This window comes from Neolamprologus brichardi, chromosome 2, assembly GCF_056152115.1.
Source record: "Neolamprologus brichardi isolate AB-2024 chromosome 2, ASM5615211v1, whole genome shotgun sequence".
NCBI classification, from domain to species: domain Eukaryota; kingdom Metazoa; phylum Chordata; class Actinopteri; order Cichliformes; family Cichlidae; genus Neolamprologus; species Neolamprologus brichardi.
The window spans coordinates 31,827,327-31,845,381 of record NC_142105.1 but is presented as its reverse complement, the minus strand read 5'-3'; the positions used below and the strand labels follow the sequence as shown (position 1 = coordinate 31,845,381).

Genomic DNA, 18,055 nt, shown 5'->3' with positions numbered 1-18,055 from the left:
CAGGAGGCTGACACCTGATTGAATAATGTGCTTGCTTGTTGCCGCTCGGCTGAGGTGCTGGCTGGCTGAGCTCGAGGCTGTGTATACATGTGTTTGCATATTTGTATGTATATACAGGAGAAAAATGATAAAGTGGTATTCACCTGCTCGCGCTTGTTTGCAGTTTCGCTTCTCTCTGTGTGAGTGTGCTTGTGTTTGTGAGTTCACTATGTAAATTTACACCAGTCTGAAGGATTTCCAAGCACAGCTCAGCCATGGTCATCTCTATAGCAACTCTGTTCTTGCCAGGACTTCCCGATATGCTGGATATAATTAAACTGTGGCATGTAGGAGGGGGGGAAAAAAATTCAAGTGTTTTTAAATGAAACTAAATGTTCTAATTACATCTTATGCTTTTAAATACAACAGTGGGGATTTAATTAGAGGGAGAGACGTCCCAGTCTGTGCCATCCACGGGGAATGCTCCGTAGAACTTGAAAGCAATTTGTTCCTCCTTCCTTCATTCCACAACCCTGAAACGGCTCTGATAGCGCAGTGAAATTAATGTTTGGAATAAATGTTGGTAGAATTGAATAAAGGCACCCCTCCACTCCCACTTCCACCCGCCCCGTTGTCTATTTTCCTCTCTTACACACACTTTTCCATTTGTATGACTTCGCCACATCCACGTCCTACACCATCCCCCCCCCCCCCCCCCCCCCCCCCCCCCCACACACACACACACCTTCCCCTCCTCATTCGGTCAATACATGAAAATGTGTCATTAGGTTTGTGGACGCCTGCTCTCCTTCGCAGATTAGTCTCTGCTGTGTGAAAATGACAAGGCATTGTTCAGCATGTTTTTGGCCTGGGGTGAAGATGAGTTTGGAGTTCAATTTTCATAAGCGCCAAACCCTGACATCTCACAGAGCTGTGAATGAGCAATAGCAGCCTATGGGGAGTTGCCAGGCAATGAGGGGCTGCAGTCTGCTCGGTGCAGTGCTTCCTATTTACAAAAAAAACTCCTTTCTTGCTGGTTTATTGAGACCTTTTGAAGTGAGATATACTGGCTCATCAAATATGAATGTCATACCCCTGCTGCAGTAGAATTGCATTTGTCATTGGGAAATTAAACTTAATTTACAGCTTGCTCATTTGCTCTGCTGGGATGTGACTTTGGGATTCACTCCAGGAGAAGCGATCAATTGGCAAACATCTTGAACAGGGAGTAGAAAAGAAACAAAAGATAATCTGCACATGGCTGCAGGGTGAAGCAGAAATACACAGCAAATAAAATGTTCATGTTGTCTTAATGCAATTACTTCACTGAATATTCTACCCACCCTAAAGCTATCAAGGCTCAGTTCATTTCAGTTACTCTACATTATCCATTCACATCATTTCATTATGCAGGACTATATAAATATACAGTTATGCGAAAAAGAAAGTAAAGCTTCTTTCGGTTGCAACTTTTCACGCGTTAGGAAATAGTAATACACAATTTTTGTCCTTAAAGGATTAAGATGAGTAGCAGCTAGGTGCTGCTAATCAAATGCACTTGATTAACTGTTCATCAGCATGCGTGAGCACCACTGGAAAAGCAGATGTTGTTCAGATGTGTTTTAACACAATGCCAAGACTGCGAAAAACCCAAGAGCTACATCTCACGCCTCAGTTAGCATGTTAAATGTTAAAGTTCATGACAATACAAATAGAACAGGAGTAAACAAGTTTGGCTTCGTTGGAAGGTTTGCCAGGAAAAAGGCTCTTTTCTATAAAAAAGGATCATAGCAGCATGGCTTGTTTGCCACGTTGCATCTGGACAAACCACAAGAAGAGCCCAAAGTAGAGATGTGTTTTGTTAAGACACAGCATGTCAACTAGGGGTGGGGGAAAAATTGATACTGTGTAGTATGGTGATATTTTGTTTGCTAATAATGTATCGATACAGGGACAGCAGAAATCGATATTTTGTTACAAGAAAGGTTTTTGTGCTCTGACTTCAGAGCATGTTGATCCTTTTTCTGAGCAAGAATCCTGACATTCCTTCACTGTCCAAATGTGTTTAACTTGTTTTTGGCAGCAATAAACATGACAGTTTACTTATTTTAATTTAAGACATGTTTTATTTTAATTAAGTTTAAAACTTTTTTATTTAATGTAAAATTATATTTTGTTTTAATTTACTTTCAAATTCTTCAGTTGCTGAAGGGGCTGCATAGTTTTCATAAACTGCATAGTTCAGAATAGCTATAATTGTACCAGATGGTTGATTCAGTTAAGTTGGACTAGACTGTAATACAAACCGTTCAGTTTGTCAACAATAAAACTGAAATGAGAGAAAGACTGAGTGTGAGACTTTGATATTAGAGAAAATGAATATTGATAAAGTTTACCTTTATGTACAGAATCTGAATATCGCAAAATATTTTAAAAAATTGCAATAATATCGTATCGTGCGTTAAGTATTGTGATAATATCGTATCGTGGGATGTATGGTGATTCCCACCTCTAATGTCAACACAATCCAATACTAACAGTCAAACACAATAGTGGAGGGGTGATGATTTGGCCTGAACACTCCCCTTTGTCCTGCTGCTGGATAGGCTCTAGGCGCCCACGACCCTGAACCAGATAAGCAAACGAAAATGGCTCATAGATAAAACCTCCTAATTAAAAGGTGTACTTTCTTTTTCATGTGACTATAATATAAAAATGCATCATTACCTCATAGTATGCATACCCAATCTGGCAAAACTTCAAATGCAAGTACATTTTTCTTTCTAATTTTATATATATAGAATTTGGGTCGTCTTTTCTCACTTTGCTTCCATAACGTCTCGCGCATTTTACAAAGTGTTACTCCATAATGATCATCACTTGCATCTACTCTTTGCAAAATTGCCAGATCATTATATAACAATGCTTTGTGTATATTCTCAACCTTGATACGACTGTGAAAAGACTAAAAGTGGGAAAAATAAAGTGAAACAAAAATAATGAATACACTAAATTCCTTGTGACTGTTTCTGTCAAGGTTTAAAGAATGTGATTTTCTTTTAAAGTTCCCCTGTGGCTCAATAAATAACACATTAAATGGACTGGAGACGGGATGAGATCTGTTCCAGAGGCTGTTTGCTTTCCTGACAGGATAATTCATGATCTTTATTCTGTTGAAGGGTCAAGCACTAGCCTTTTGATACCATATTTCGTTCTTTTCCCAACCTCCCCACAAAAGGCTTTGGCCAGTTTTCTTTTTTTGTTTGAAAGTCTTATTTCTGACAAAGTCAAGCTTCATACCATCAAGAAATGTATGAACCATGACTGCGCTATCAAAGGAAACTAGAAGGACCTGCTTGATGGTCTGTCTTTGCTTGCACTCCTGCTAAAAATGGTTCCTTGTGAATAAAATGACATATCCTTGGCCTTTATCCCATCCTCCCTCTAAAGAATCAAGATGTTCTCCACAGGGTTGCAAGGAGAGCCTGCAGTGCAAGCTAATTCATCAGATGCTGTAACTGTGTTGATTAAAAATGTTGCCTTGTATGTTCTGGCATTCTCTCTCCACTCAGCACGTTATGGCACCATAAGCTGCCACTAATGAGCGATTCACTGACTTGTGTGCAGTGCGCCACACAAAACAACAATAATGGAATAATGAGAAATAAAAGAAGAGTGTGTGTGGGGGGATGGTGATGCCGAAGGCTGTGAAAATGGAAGTTAAGTGCTGACCTTGGTGGCCTAATGGCTCTAAATAGCATCTGAATGCCGGTGTGGTCCAGGGAAGGGCAGCTCGTGCCCAAGGGTAATGGGTAAGGTAGAGCTTTAAAGTTGTCAAAGGGAAGCAAGGAGGTGGGAGGGCGCTGTTAGATGGATTAGGAAAATGGGATAGCTGCATGGCGATGGTGTGGTAATGCTCTTGTTCCCCATGAGAGTAACTAGATCACTATTCAGTCTCAGCAAAGAACATGAAGCTAGCAGAAATCTAGAATTTCCCTGAGTGAATGTAAAATGAGATGTGGGCTACAAAGTGCTGTTAATGTATAATCTCTTTTGGGTCGGGGATAGATGGATATGTCAGGTTTATGTTGGGTTCTTGGTTCTTGACTTTAGACTTCAGACATCTTTTTTAAAATTTATTTATTTTATTAGTTTCTTTGTTTCTCTGTCTCAATAAGGAGAGATCATTAGAAGGAAATGAACATGATTTATTGATATACAGAATTCAATTATGCTATTTGGTGATAGGAATTAGAGCAAGACCCCCCTGAATCTAGGCACTGGTGGTGGGGAAGATGAAGTGATTTGTGTGAGGCGGTGATGGGTTGCATGAAGGAGTCTGCAAGGGACAATGACAGATGAGCAGTGTGATTTAAAGCAGCGGTCCCCAACCCCCGGGCCTCGGACCGGTACCGGTCCGTGAGTCGTTTGGTACCGGGCCGCGAGAGTTGAGGCTCGGGTGTGAAATGTATAGTTTTCAGGGTTTTTATCGGTTTTCAGTGTTATTTTGTTATCGTTTTTATCGTTTACTCGGTTTTCCTTGGTCTTTTCACGTGTGTTATGAATAAATTTTCTTTTTTTCGGTACCGGTACTAGTTTAATTTTGTTGTATTTATCCGCGACACCTTAAAGGCCGGTCCATGAAAATATTGTCGGGCATAAACCGGTCCGTGGCGCAAAAAAGGTTGGGGACCGCTGATTTAAAGTACACAGATTGGAGCTTAATTGGTTTGATGAAGTGATTTGCGTGAGGCGGTGATGGGTTGCATGAAGGAGTCTGCAAGGGACAATGACAGATGAGCAGTGTGATTTAAAGTACACAGATTGGAGCTTAATTGGTTTGATGAAGGCTGGCAGAAAGATGATAGACTATAGCAATGACGTCAGCATTGAGTTTTACGCTGTGGGGAAGTGTTGTACTGAATAGACTAGCAGCCAAGCACTTGAAAGCAGACAGATGAGGGAAGGAGTGAACATATGCATGAGCTTTGTTAAAAACAGCAGACGTAGGAAAAGGTCTTTTTTTTTGTGGCAAATACCAGTTTCTGTAGGATATAGAGTACAATGCACAGTGATGTCAGCTTCTAACTGGACTGTTGTTTTTTCTTCTTCTTTTCTTCTTAAGTACTAACAAATATAGTGTCAGTTTCTTTTTAACTGTTTTAACTGCTTCTTTCATGCTTCTTTTTTTACTCTTTTCATTTTCAGATACCATATTTGCCTTGCTCTAGACTCTAGACTTTGAATTTGCTCTATATTTTGAGTGATATAGAAAATCATTATAGAATGATTTTTTTAAAAAAAAAATGAGACGGAAAAAGGGCGATGGGAAAAGGTCTGCCGAAAGTGAGCAGACGTGCCTAATGCTGTTATCAAACTGTTTTTAAGAAATGTCAAGCTGTGTGGTGGAACCATAATAATGGTGGTGCCGTGTATCCAGTGCTGCCTGACCGCACTCTTAAAATCTGGACCAAATCAGTGCGTTTGCATGACTTTGTATCAGTGTTGACTTAAAATGACAAAGATTCGCTCGAGCTGCTCGGAACAAATTGGTTAGGCCCTGCCCAACAGAAATCACGGAGGCAATGGCTGACTAGGATGATGTCGGAGTAAATGTGCAGTCATATTCGTTGTGTTCCCACTAGTGCTGTCAGCGTTAATCTCGTTGAAATGACGTTAACGCCATAACGCGGCAAATCTCCGTTAACGAGCTACCGCGGATCGTCCAGTGCGGGGGGTTGGACGGCCAACACGTTAATGAGCTAACTGCGCTAACACACTAGTTCCCACCCATGTAATTGAGCATTGCGTGGCACATCCGACATACTGTTTTACTTTTCTCCATGACGCGCTTACCTTCAGGGTCATACGTCACATGAAAACCAAAATAATTCCAAACGCCAGATCTGAATGAGGGTGGGGGAGGTTCAATTTGCCATGTTGCAACGAGCTTAGCTTCTGTCTTGCTAGCTTGCGCTGTGCTCAGTGGATCTGCACTCGACAGTGCAGCCTAGGCGGAGTAGTCGAATGCAGATCCACTGAGCGCTCAACTCAGACAGCATCGTCAGAAGAAAAGTTGATAAAATAAATAAAAAATGTTGTATTGTTTGATACATATGCGTACCGAACCGAAAGCACTGTATGAACGGTTCAATATCGATACGAGTATTGTTGCACCCCTAATACACACGACACCTTTATAAGGATACCATGTTTAATGTGTACATACTCACACACCTGTCTCTCCGTCTGTCTCCCTGACAATCTTCTACTTTTCAACCTTTCAGTGTCACTTGTCAGTACCACTTCTCTCCCTCTATCTGTTGCACCTGTTCACAACCTCAAGTGTTGATTGTTGGAAAAATAATTCATGTGCAAGTAGAGCTTGGAGAGCTTTTCTCAGGAAAAGTACTCTTTCTGAATGTATCTACTTAGAAAAGGAATACATTTTTTTTGATCTAATAAAAAATGTAAGTAAAGTAGAAATGTTCCCTGTGCACAAGCTATTTTGTGCTTTTCATTTGACAACCCTATTTCTGTTATAAATTGCATGTTGCACACCTAAATGGAGATTTCTTTTGTTGAGGTGAAGCAAATGATCCGAAAGCTGACAAAGAACATAAATTTACAGAATGAACACGCGAGGAAAAGGAAACAGAAAACAGAAGATGATGCAACAAAGAGTGAAAGCAAACTGAGGCTTTAAATAGACTCGTTATGTAATCAGGGAGATGGGAAACACTGCAGTAAGATTTTGTAGCTGAAATTAATTAAGGCAACAGAGGAAGTAAAAGTAAAAGCAAATCACAAGAGACAGAGAAGTAACAAAAGAAAACAGGAAGACTTAACAAGATATAATATTGTGCTATAACACTTATGATTATATATGGTTTCAAAATCAAAAGTTTTAGGGAATTAAATTGTGTTTTTTGCTATTTTTTTTTCTCATTTACTTCTTGGGTGGGCCTCCAGCTGTGTGTGAGCCTCTTGGCACATGCTCAGGCTGCCCATTGGATAATCTGGCCCGCTGATAACCCTGTCTGATAAAATAGTCTTAATTAAGTGGCTGACTCAGTGACTTAATAGACTCATCCAGCTTACATTTCTCTTCACAATTTTTAAATTTTTTATGTATCTACTTTTTTACAATAACAAAATTATTTTGAACATCGGGTTGTTATAAACCCAGCAACCTACTACACCCATGGTGTCACAGTGTCACTAATCTCACGTGAAGGTTATTTAAAAGCAGCTGGATGGTAATAAATATGGATCACAGAGTTCAGCTAAAATGTTTGTTCCCCCTTCTTTGGTAGCTACACCACAGGGTTATGTAGGAGATGAAGCTTCTATAAAAGCAGTAATATTGAAAGCTTCATTTTTTTTCTTGTACCCAATTCCTTTAAAAAATACTCGAACACTCGTGCTTGAACAACAGATCCAGGGTGATTAATTCTTCATTCTTTATATTTTTGTGAAACTGTGTCACATATGACCAGAGATGTAATCCAATTACTTTTTTCAAGTAACGAGTAAAGTAAGGGATTACTATTGCAAAAACGGTAATTAGATTACCGTTGCTTTCACGTAGGAACACTGCGTTACTAAAACCGTGATTTCTTTTTTTTGCAAGAATGTCTCATGACAGTGACGTAAGCGAGTGCGACGTTCGTGACAACAGCTGTGTGCAGATCAACAATGGATCATATATCGAGTGCAGAGAGAGTATGAGCGTGCAGCGTTTAAAGCGTGGAAGTACTGACCTTACTTTGAGTTTGATTCCATAAAAAGTGACAAAAACATTAGTGTCCGTTGTGCGTGGGAAGAAAACTTCTTTTTACAGTGAAAAAAACCCCTAAACTTCCAAACAAGCACCGAGTAGCTATGACGTAATGGGAAACTCACAGAGAAACTCGCGGATTCTTCCACTGACCGCAGCACACCTGCACCAGGGTAAACCTCCGCCTACCCCACTCCTGCTTTACAGGTGAAAATAGAGCAAAAGTACCGCTAGTCTTTGACTTTATTTATTTTCTGCTGTGTTTTACTTGCATCTATTTGAAAGACTGAGTGTAAACACAAAAAAATATTTTATTTTATGTGCTGGAATGTGCAGAAAATAGGTTTAAATGTTAAACTAATTTCTTCAAGTCAGAGAATGTTGCATATAATTAAATTTTAAAATTAAAAGATTAAAACTAATAAAACAAGTTTTAAAAAGAGACTTTTCCATTTGATTACATTTTGTATGATGGATTATGTAGAAAAAGTAGAATTGGGCTGAAAGATCTATCGCTTTATCACCTATTCAGGCTGTAAATCGTGTTTTTAAAAAGTAACTAAGTAATTAATTACTTTTGAAAATAAGTAATCAGTAAAGTAACGGGATTACTTTTTTGGGGAAGTAATCAGTAATTAGTAACTGATTACTTTTTTCAAGTAACTTGACCAACACTGCATATGACACATACATACTCCAGAGACAGTCCTTGAATATTCATATCCAAACGTCAAGATTTACACACCTATGGTTATTACACTTTCGCTTTTTAGGGAGTTTAGTGAACAGTGTGAGGCTCATAAAAACAGTTTCCTCATATCATTGCTGTTTTTACTGAACTGCCTGCCTGTCTTAATGAGCCACTGGGTGCCGAGGTACTGGATGAGGGTGGCATGAAAAGCAGTTGGGACTCTGAGGCAACTCTTTTCTTTTGGTCCCCAGAAAGGCTGCCAAGGGATGAGGTCTACCAACCAGGGTTTGTGAATTCATTCTGTGCTCGGCTGGTGGAATTGATGAGACTGGATACACCACGAAGCTTCCAGATGTGAGCTCTTAATCAAAATGAAAGCTCACAAGATCAGTAAAACTCAATGAGGTGGAGGCCTGTGATTCGCACTAAATAATCCATCTCATTTTCCCATGCATGAGGCTATAAAAGCAAGCATTTATTTGCCAGCGATGTCTTTTTATTCATCAATAAAGAGCTTGAGTGGAACATGGAAATGAAGTGAGCTACATTCATTGACAGAAATTGAGTGGGGTGTGGATGAGAGGGCGACAGGTGCGGGGCTCTAGTGCCATTGTGTCAGATCCTCTTCACACGCCTAATAGACCTAATCAGTAGCATTTAGAGCAGTGATGCGCCCTAAGATTGAGTCGTTCAATAACCAAAACATGATCAGATTTTTAGCAGGACTGCTTCAGCCACACATGCCAGCCAATTTGTTTGAAGTGTGTGTGTGGGTGTTCGATGCCAGAGTTTTTGTTGGCTATTTCTGTTCCACTGTTCAGTTAGGCTTGGTTGTATTTGGGACATTGATGAAAAGGATGGGGACAAAACGTGGCTTTTTCCTATCTGAAGGCATTGTCTGTGTCATTGGGCTTTCGGAGTGTTTTATCAGCAGAGCACAAAATGGTTGTGTGAAATTTGCTGCGCAGGCTTTACTAAATTGGCAGTAGAAGAAGTCTATTCTTCTCAAGATGTATAGCTCACGGGCCTGGAATTTCCTTCATTCTTACTTTGCTGGCTACGTATTTCTCATTTAAATTAAAGAGGACTATTGATGTGGATCTTATTGAGCCTTTGGTCACAGAAGGGGTTTGTCATGCTTTATGTCTGTCTTTCTTCTCTCTGATACCAGATGACTTTGAAGTGTGACATTAAAATGAAAATCTTTCACCAGAATCTCACTTTTAAGCACAATATTGTCTCATCTTAAATATGATGGCTAATTTATTACTTAGATGATCTGTTAGGCACATATATGTTGAAATATGGTTAGTGCTATTTTTTTAATGATTAAGAAATATAAATGACTGGAAACAGTTCCTCGCTTCTTTGGATACTACATTTATCTGCCCCCCACTCCCATTTCTGCTTTCAAGGAGTCAGGTTTCTTGAATGTTTTAAAGGAGTCTTGAGCAATAGTTTTGCAGGCTTACTGACATAGACATTGGCTGCTTTTTGACTAATTTTGACTAGTGTTTGAACTTGACCATTTTCAGAGGACTTATTATTAGTATTATCATTATTATTATTATTTTGCGAAGCTTCTTGGCAACAGTAACCTATGAAGCACTGAGGCAAAACGGAAGTGAAAGTCAGGCTGTCACAAAATCATGATTTGTTTCAATTTCTTTGTTGAATCTACAAAAAACTACAAAAATAACATTGTTTGATAGGGATAAAATAGTATTTTTCACACTAATAATGTGATTCCCAAATTGGTGAATGAGCTGACAAGCTTAAAAACTTTAGAGAAATAGGAAGTGGCACGACTAAAAAAAACTATCTACAGAAGATTAGTAGTATCTGTAAGTAATTTAGTTAAGAAACAGGAAAAAAATCCAGCAAAGACCTGACAGAGGACCTGAGAGATGCATCTGGTTCAGTTGGTCCATCTACTGTGCTTCTACTCAGGGCGATTGTGGCTCAAGAGTTGGGAGTTCGCCTTGTAATTGGAAGGTTCAAGCCCCAGCTTGGACAGTCTCGATCGTTGTGTCCTTGGGCAAGACACTTCACCCATTGCCTACTGGTGGTGGTCAGAGGGCCTGGTGGCGCCAGTGTCCGGCAACCTCGCCTCTGTCAGTGCGCCCCAGGGTGGCTGTGGCTACAATGTAGCTGCCATCACCAGTGTGTGAATGGGTGAATGACTGGATATGTAAAGCGTTTTGGGTTCCTTAGGGACTAGTAAAGCGCTATATAAATACAGGCCATTTACCGTTTACTCATCAGAAATGGTGTCAGTGGAAGGGTGGTTGTCACGAGGTCATTCTTGAGGAAGCAAGGAAGGAAAAAAGGCTGAGGTATGGCAAACTATACAACGGACTGATCTCCACAGAGTCCAGACCTCAGCATTATTTAGACGGTTTAGGATCATCTTGAAATCAAAAAGCAACCAACCTCCAAAGAAGAGCTTCGAAATGTCTTTCATGAAGTCTGGAGAAATATTCCTTCAGTCTATAATTAAAGAAAGTTTTGCCTAAAAGAGTTCAGGTTGTGTTGGAGAATAAAGGTTGTCACAACTGCACAAACTGTTTTTGTCTCCTTTTCTGTGTTACATGGATCTTTGTACATTTAAGACATTTTCGCAGTTATTTCTATTGTTCCTAGATGAGTAGCTCAAGACTCTTCTGCAGTCAAGTATGACAGCAATGCCAGGTGGCTCTTTGTTTATCTACGAACAAATTTTATTACAAAATACACTCTCATAACTCTGTCTAGGTTGGATTGTGATGGGGCTAATTTAACTGATTCAAATATTTCTATGTGCTCATATAATAGTTAGAATAATCACCATTTAACAATATAAATATTAGGCTACAGACCCACACACCAACACGAAGCCCTATCCTAATGAAGACATACAAACAATATTTCTTTCAGTTTTTACATATGAACACAAAGCAAAGAAGTAGTTGTTTCTATCCTGGATATAGTTTACACTTTACTTTTATTTTTATTGCAAGAAAGGACACAAGGACATTTATCTCCTCCTGCACATGACTTGTAATCAGCTGACTGTGTTAATAAAAAATGGAATATAATTACACCAAACACTGCTAATAAGCAAAGTTACACTGCAGCAGAAATGGTTCACTGCACCCTGCTGCGAACAATATGCCAATATCATATTGGCATACGCTAAAAGGAACAAAAGTATTAGGCCACCTGTGTACCAATACCTTTGCCAGTATAATGTATCAAAGTTTCTATTGGCCCAGAGATAATGTTTGAAGGAGTTATAGAGATCATATTCTTGTTGCATTGGTATAAATGGTCCCCATCTGTATAGACGCACTTTTTAATGATACAACACAAATTTACAAGCTTGTTTGTGGCCCTCTTGGCTATGACTACAAGGCCCACTTTGAGTACCTGTTTCTGCTCATTATGTGAAGCTAAGCTGTCCCCTGATTTTTAACTTAACTATATTTGTCAGTCATCTGTTATATCCATCCATAGAGTTTTGAATACTTGGTTGATGTTGCGCTTCTTACATCTCATTACACAGGTGTAAAAGCAGTGTACAGAGGACATAAAGACTGACAAGGACAGGTAGCAATTTTCCAGTGGTTGAGCTTGTTGCTTACCAGGTGACAGCTGAATTGTGTTTCTCTGCAGCAGGCGTGATGACTTGAGGGTTCAAGTAAAATGCTGAACTGTCATAGAAGATATGAACTTAATAAAATGCTTGCAAGAAAGGTTAGGGGGTTTTTTTTGCTGCAAAGATCCTGGTTAAGTTGCATTCTTTATTCTGACTGATGCATTTTTTAAGTAAAAATCAAAGCTCAGTAATGTAGTATTGTTATAGTGCACGAAGGCAGATGCACTGCTCTGTGTTGTGGGCTCCCTTGTTTATGGCCTTTTTTTATTACTCCAAATTGATCTCTGCATAGTCGCTTTCTGCCTGAAAATCAATGCCCTGATTGGACTTGCTTTTCTTTCATTAACCTTGGCTAATTTCATTTCTCAAAATAAAGCTCCTAAATATCATTCATCTTGAAATGTCACCTTGTTTTGTAGGGAGGTGTCGGGGATGCTGGAGGGTTTAGAGGTAGCAGAGGGAGCCACGTTTCTGTCAACATAACTCAGCCACATTAAGCTTAGCGCTGCCACGGTTTGCCACTGAACTCTGGCATTTCAAGGACCTAAGCAAGGAATGGGAAGCGTTGGTAAACATATGATGGACGTCAGGAGACAACAACCTTGTGATTTGTGGAAGTCAGCCCCCGGGAAGTCTCGTAACATCAGCGCTTTAGTGGCAATTAGCACAGTTAGCACAAGGACAAGGTTAGCTGAGATCTGTTTGTCCTCAGCTAGACTCGTGACAGGTTCAGGCAGGGGGTGGTGGAAAGGGAGTGCAGCATCCTGATAAGGAGCAGCTCTTTTCAAATTCAGCATGACAGCCATGGTTGGATTTAAACATTAGAAAGTAAACACAAGAGGTGGATTGTGGAACCCACATAGCAGGAAATCTGTGTGATTTAAAAAAAAGTGTGTATGTGTGTGTAGCTGTCCAAAAATTTACATTTTAAGATCGCCCCAATTTTATAATCTCTATGTTGACTGTACAGTGTACTTTGTGACTCACTGGACACATCATTAGGTACACCTTGCTTGTACCGCATTTGACCAACTTTAATTTTCAGAACTGCCTTAATTCCTTGTGGCGTAGTTTCAACAAGCTGCTGGAAATGTTGCATTATTGAATTGAATCTGGTGACTGTGGAGGCCACAGTGAGCTCATAGTCATGTTCAAGAAAAGAGTTGAGTGAGCTTTGTGACGTGGTTTGTTATGGACATGGTCAGCAGCAATACGCAGGTAGGGTGTGGTGTTAAAATGATGCTCACTTGGTACTAAGAAGCCCTGTGCATGCCAAGAAAATGTCCCCCACCTCCACTACCAGCCTGAAGCATTGATACGGTGCAGGATAGATACATGTTTTTCTGTAGTTTATGCCAAATTCTGACCCATCCTGCAGCAGAAAGTGAAACTCATCAGACCAGAAAAGAGTTTTTGCCTGCTATTGTAAACTTTTTGTGTGATGTGTGTTGCCTGGTGTGCTCTTCTGCTGCTGTAACTCATCTGCTTCAATACTGGATGTTTTGTACATTCACAGATGCTTTATTGCATACTTTGGTTTTAATGAGTGGTTATTTAAGTTACTGTTGCCTTCCTGGTAGCCCGAAGTGTACTGGCCATTCTCCTCTGATCTCTGGCATCAACACAGCGTTTTCACCTAGAAAGCTGCAGCTCAATGGATATTTTCACCTCTTTAGTTAATTCTGTACAAAACCTAGAGATAGATATGTGGAAAACATGTAACAAATATACCACAAAACCATTGAAATCACCTTTCTTCCACAATTTGATGCTTGGTTTGAACTTCAGCAGGGCATCTTGAACATCTGTGTCTTAAAATTGTCTTCACTGCTTTGTCTTTATCTGATTTTTTTTTTTAAATAGTATAATTTAGCTATAAGCTGAAAATAAAATATTGAAAAGGACCCAGAAAAGTGTAATATGTATGTAACCTGATCTGTTAAGTACCTGCTGCTTGTTGTTAAACTCCTTCCTCAGAGGCAACTGTGATAGTAAAAAGGAGTCAATTTAACATATTAACATTTTTATTACTTTGCCCTCTTCTTAGACTATGAGGGATATTCAACAATGTTCAGAGGGACCATACTGATGTATGAACGAAGGGGCTACAATGACAAAAATGATCCTGGTTTTTAATTTTAGCATCCCATTTTTAAAAGAAAAAGACTTGAAGGGCATAATAAGTGGTGCGTGTCACTGTATGTGCGTGTGTGTCAGTAATAATAATAATGGATTGGATTTATATAGCGCTTTTCAAGCGACCCAAAGCGCTTTACAATGCCACTATTCATTCATTCGCGCATTCACACACTGGTGGAGGCAGCTACAGTTGTAGCCACAGCTGCCCTGGGGCAGACTGACAGAGGCGAGGCTGCCATATCGCGCCATCGGCCCCTCTGGCCAACACCAGTAGGCGGTAGGTGAAGTGTCTTGCCCAAGGACACAACGACCAGGACAGAGAGCCCAGGGATCGAACCGGCGACCTTCCGGTTACAGATACGCTTCCCAAGCTCACCAAATCAAGTTGTAAAAGGGCCTCCTACTTGTCTGGGCTAAATCTCGGTAAGACGAAAGTTAGAAAAATGACTGCAAAGTATTCCTCTGTGCTTGTTTTGAGGCTCTTTTAGTTCAACAGTTTTGCCAACAATTAGATCAGTTTATTTTGCATCCCCCTCTGTGCCCTTAACTGATGAGGAGGAGGCTTTCTCTGGCCTGCATTAATCTGACACATAGTGTAACAACACTCCTCTTAGATCGTGTTCGCTCATTTTATTGCAAACTGTGGAGGAGGAAGATGACTGATATTCGACAACTAATTCCTGGAATCTGGACAAGCACTTCACACTTGCTTGTTTTCTCTCTCTGGGGTTGAGGAGGCTGTCTCTGGCCTGCATGAATCAAGCTCTTCTTGTTATTATATTGTGACCACGAGTATAAATTAAGATTGCTTGCTCTCGCACAGCAAACATGAACAGAAGACACAGAAAGGGAGCGTAATTTCAGTTGCAAGGATAATTAACATTAACAATAAGTGGTTTACTGACATATTTCTCCTGCATATGTGGGTGATGTGGCTATTAGCTACTGTGGAGTGGTGCTAAAATCAAGTGTGAAAAATAAGAACAGTGCAGATGGTTTGGCATTTGCACTAGATTTCTATTTTACACATATCAAGTGGTGAATATTTGCATTTTTGAGCTACTGTTTAAGGTTGTAAAACTTAGCACTTAAAGTAATATATTAAATTAAAAAGATATGATTGTGTTTGTTTATTTATTATATCAATAATGTTTAATATTTATTTTAACCATGTCTGTGTGATGCACAGTATCCAAATGAAAAACATAGTATGATGATCATTTGTGAAACAATGGGTTTTAACAAACTCGCTGAATTCGAGTGCGGTATTGTGACAGGATGGCGCTGTTGCAGAAAGCCAGTTTGTGATTTTTCCTCAATCTTAGATATTCCACGATCAACTATGATTGCAAAGTGGAATCGATGAGGAACCACAACAACCCTGAAGTTACAGAGCTGGTCACTGAGCGGCACATTTTGTGTAAAAGTCTCCAATGCTCTGCTGACTCAATAACCGCACAGCTCCAAACCTCCTCTGGCGTTAAAATCAACAGAAAAACTCTGTGCCCAGAGCCTAACGGCGTTGGTCTCCATGGCCACGCAGCTCCTGTAAATTTAGCAGGTGATCAATCCTTTGGTCTATATCGTCTTTATATTCACACAATTACAGCAGAATGGGCCTATCACATCCCCTCATACAAACCTAGAAATAATGATCATAGCACTTCTACAAAAATTAAAATCCATTTGTCTTCATTTCATTGTGACTATTAGAATCAGACAGATGCAATGCGCCACAGTTATCAGGCGTCCATTTATTAAAATATAAAACACATTTATGCTATTTACTTGTAAATGATTATCCTGACTTGTTGGATGTTGGATTAATTGATTGGGTTCTCTGTTCCTTTACGCTTCCAGTATAAACACCCTAAACTTGTGCTATATTAAAGTGTGCCTTTGTGCCATGCTTGGTCGTCTGAGTACCAGATAACCAAGCATGTTTGTGCAGGTCCTCAGTCATCCAGGTCATGGAAGTCTAGATAACTAAAAGAGGGCAACTGGTCTTCTTTAAGTTCTAAATCAGGGGTCCCCAATCCCAGTCCACGAGGGCCGGTGTCCCTGCAGGTTTTAGATCTCACCCTGGGTCAACACACCTGAATCACATGATTAGTTCATTACCAGGCCTCTGGAGAACTTCGGCTGTATCCCAATTCAGGGTCTGCAGCCTTAAAGTACGCAGCCTCAACGACCCTCAAGGGCCGCGTACTTAAAGACCGCTAAGGCCGGAACTGCGAGGCTTGTGAAATGGGACGGTCTAGCGTCCGTTGCGCTGCCCAGGTTGCCTAGCAACAGTGATACTAACAGCTGGAAACGTTTCATACAGCTTTGTTTGACAGAAATGAAGGAGAAAATCTTTTGTTCATTTGTTTGTTTCTACATGAGCTTTGATCATTCTCTGATTAAGCTCAGCTATTGAACGGCGTATATTTTAAAGGCTGTAAAACCAAGTTAGTACAAACGTCACTAATGTCACATAACTTTGCCGACATGTGGCCAACAGTAATGTTTTAATGTTCTTTGTTATTAAACATTTGCACATAAATAAGTGACATAATATTCAGTACTTACTTAAAGTTTACTCTTCGGGCGCCCCTCATCCGCCGTTTTTTTCGGCAAAATTATCCACACCCACCACCACGCTATGCATTCTGGGATATGTTGGGCCACGAAGTCTACACCGCCACATCCTTAAAATTCAGGGAAATGAAGGACGCATTTGAGGGCCGCATTTCGAGCAGCCTTCGAATTGGGACAGCCTTCGTCGCGTCGCGGTGACGTAATCGGCCTTAAAATGCGGCCTTTAAGGCTGCAGACCCTGAATTGGGATACAGCCAATAAGACATGTTGAGGAGGTTATTTATCCATTTAAATCAGCTGTGATGGATCAAGGACACATCTAAAACCTGCAGGGACACCGGCCCTCGTGGACTGGGATTGGGGACCCCTGCTCTAAATCAACCTAAATAAATACCTACTGTAAATCAGGAGTTTAACTCCTTGTTGAAGTCGTCCCTTTGGACGCGCTGCTGATCATGTGAGTCATCACATGAGCCAAGGTGTGAAAAAATCGGTGGTTCATTACCATAAGTGATAGTAACGTGACCTATTGAGCTCATCTGATTTGTTTTTAGATCTGATCTCTTGGATTTCTCCACAAACTTAAAGAAGTCCAGTTGCCTTCTTTTTTCCAGCTCTCTAGAATGAATAGATTATCTTTCTTCTTGATGTTTAATTAAAAAAAAGAAAATACATAAAAACCAAAAGAACACTTTTTGCTAGAAGAGTGATATTCAGCATTCTTAAGACAGTAGAATGACACAGATGCAGAGAAGTGGCACATATTGTTAGGATGCCTGGGTCGTTGACCCAGGGTTTTTAAGTTTATTATATTATTTATAATTTCTAGTCTTTGGTTTCTTTGTTAGAGTTCTGTCTTTTGGTTTATGTCTCTGTGTTATCCTTAGTTGCTGTCTCCCCTGTCGGCTATATCCCCGTGTCCAGTCAGTGTCTGTGTCTGCCCTGGTCCCACGTCTCTGTTCCCTCTGTAGTGCCTGTCTGTGAGTCTGTGTCTGTAAGTTCAGTCTGTGTTATGTTTCCTGTTTTACTTCGAAAGTCCGTGTCTCATGTAAATGTGTCTGGTTGTGCTTCCTTTGTCTCGTTAGGCCTGATTTGCCCCAGCTGTGTTTCCCTCCTGTTACTCATTCCCTGATTGCTCCCTCTGTGTATTTAAGCCTTGTGTTTCTCTGTGTCTGTGTCGCGATCTACCCTCATCTTGCTGTGTGTTCTGTCTGTCCGTGTAAGTTTATTTTGGATTCTCAGTTTTGTT

The 18,055-nt window shown here is 40.2% G+C and overlaps 1 protein-coding gene across 5 annotated transcripts in view; it reads left to right on the top strand.

Annotated features, from left to right (window-relative positions):
- Positions 1-18,055, top strand: part of drp2 (dystrophin related protein 2) — a 206,131-nt gene that overhangs the window by 35,008 nt on the left and 153,068 nt on the right. Inside the window, exon 1 of one of the 5 annotated variants that reach the window (XM_087851264.1) lies at positions 14,622-14,649. The exons of the other annotated variants lie outside the window; for them this stretch is intronic. The gene's annotated coding sequence lies outside the window, so the exon portion shown is untranslated. Of the gene's footprint in view, positions 1-14,621; positions 14,650-18,055 lie in introns of those variants that run through there. 5 annotated transcript variants of the gene reach the window in all.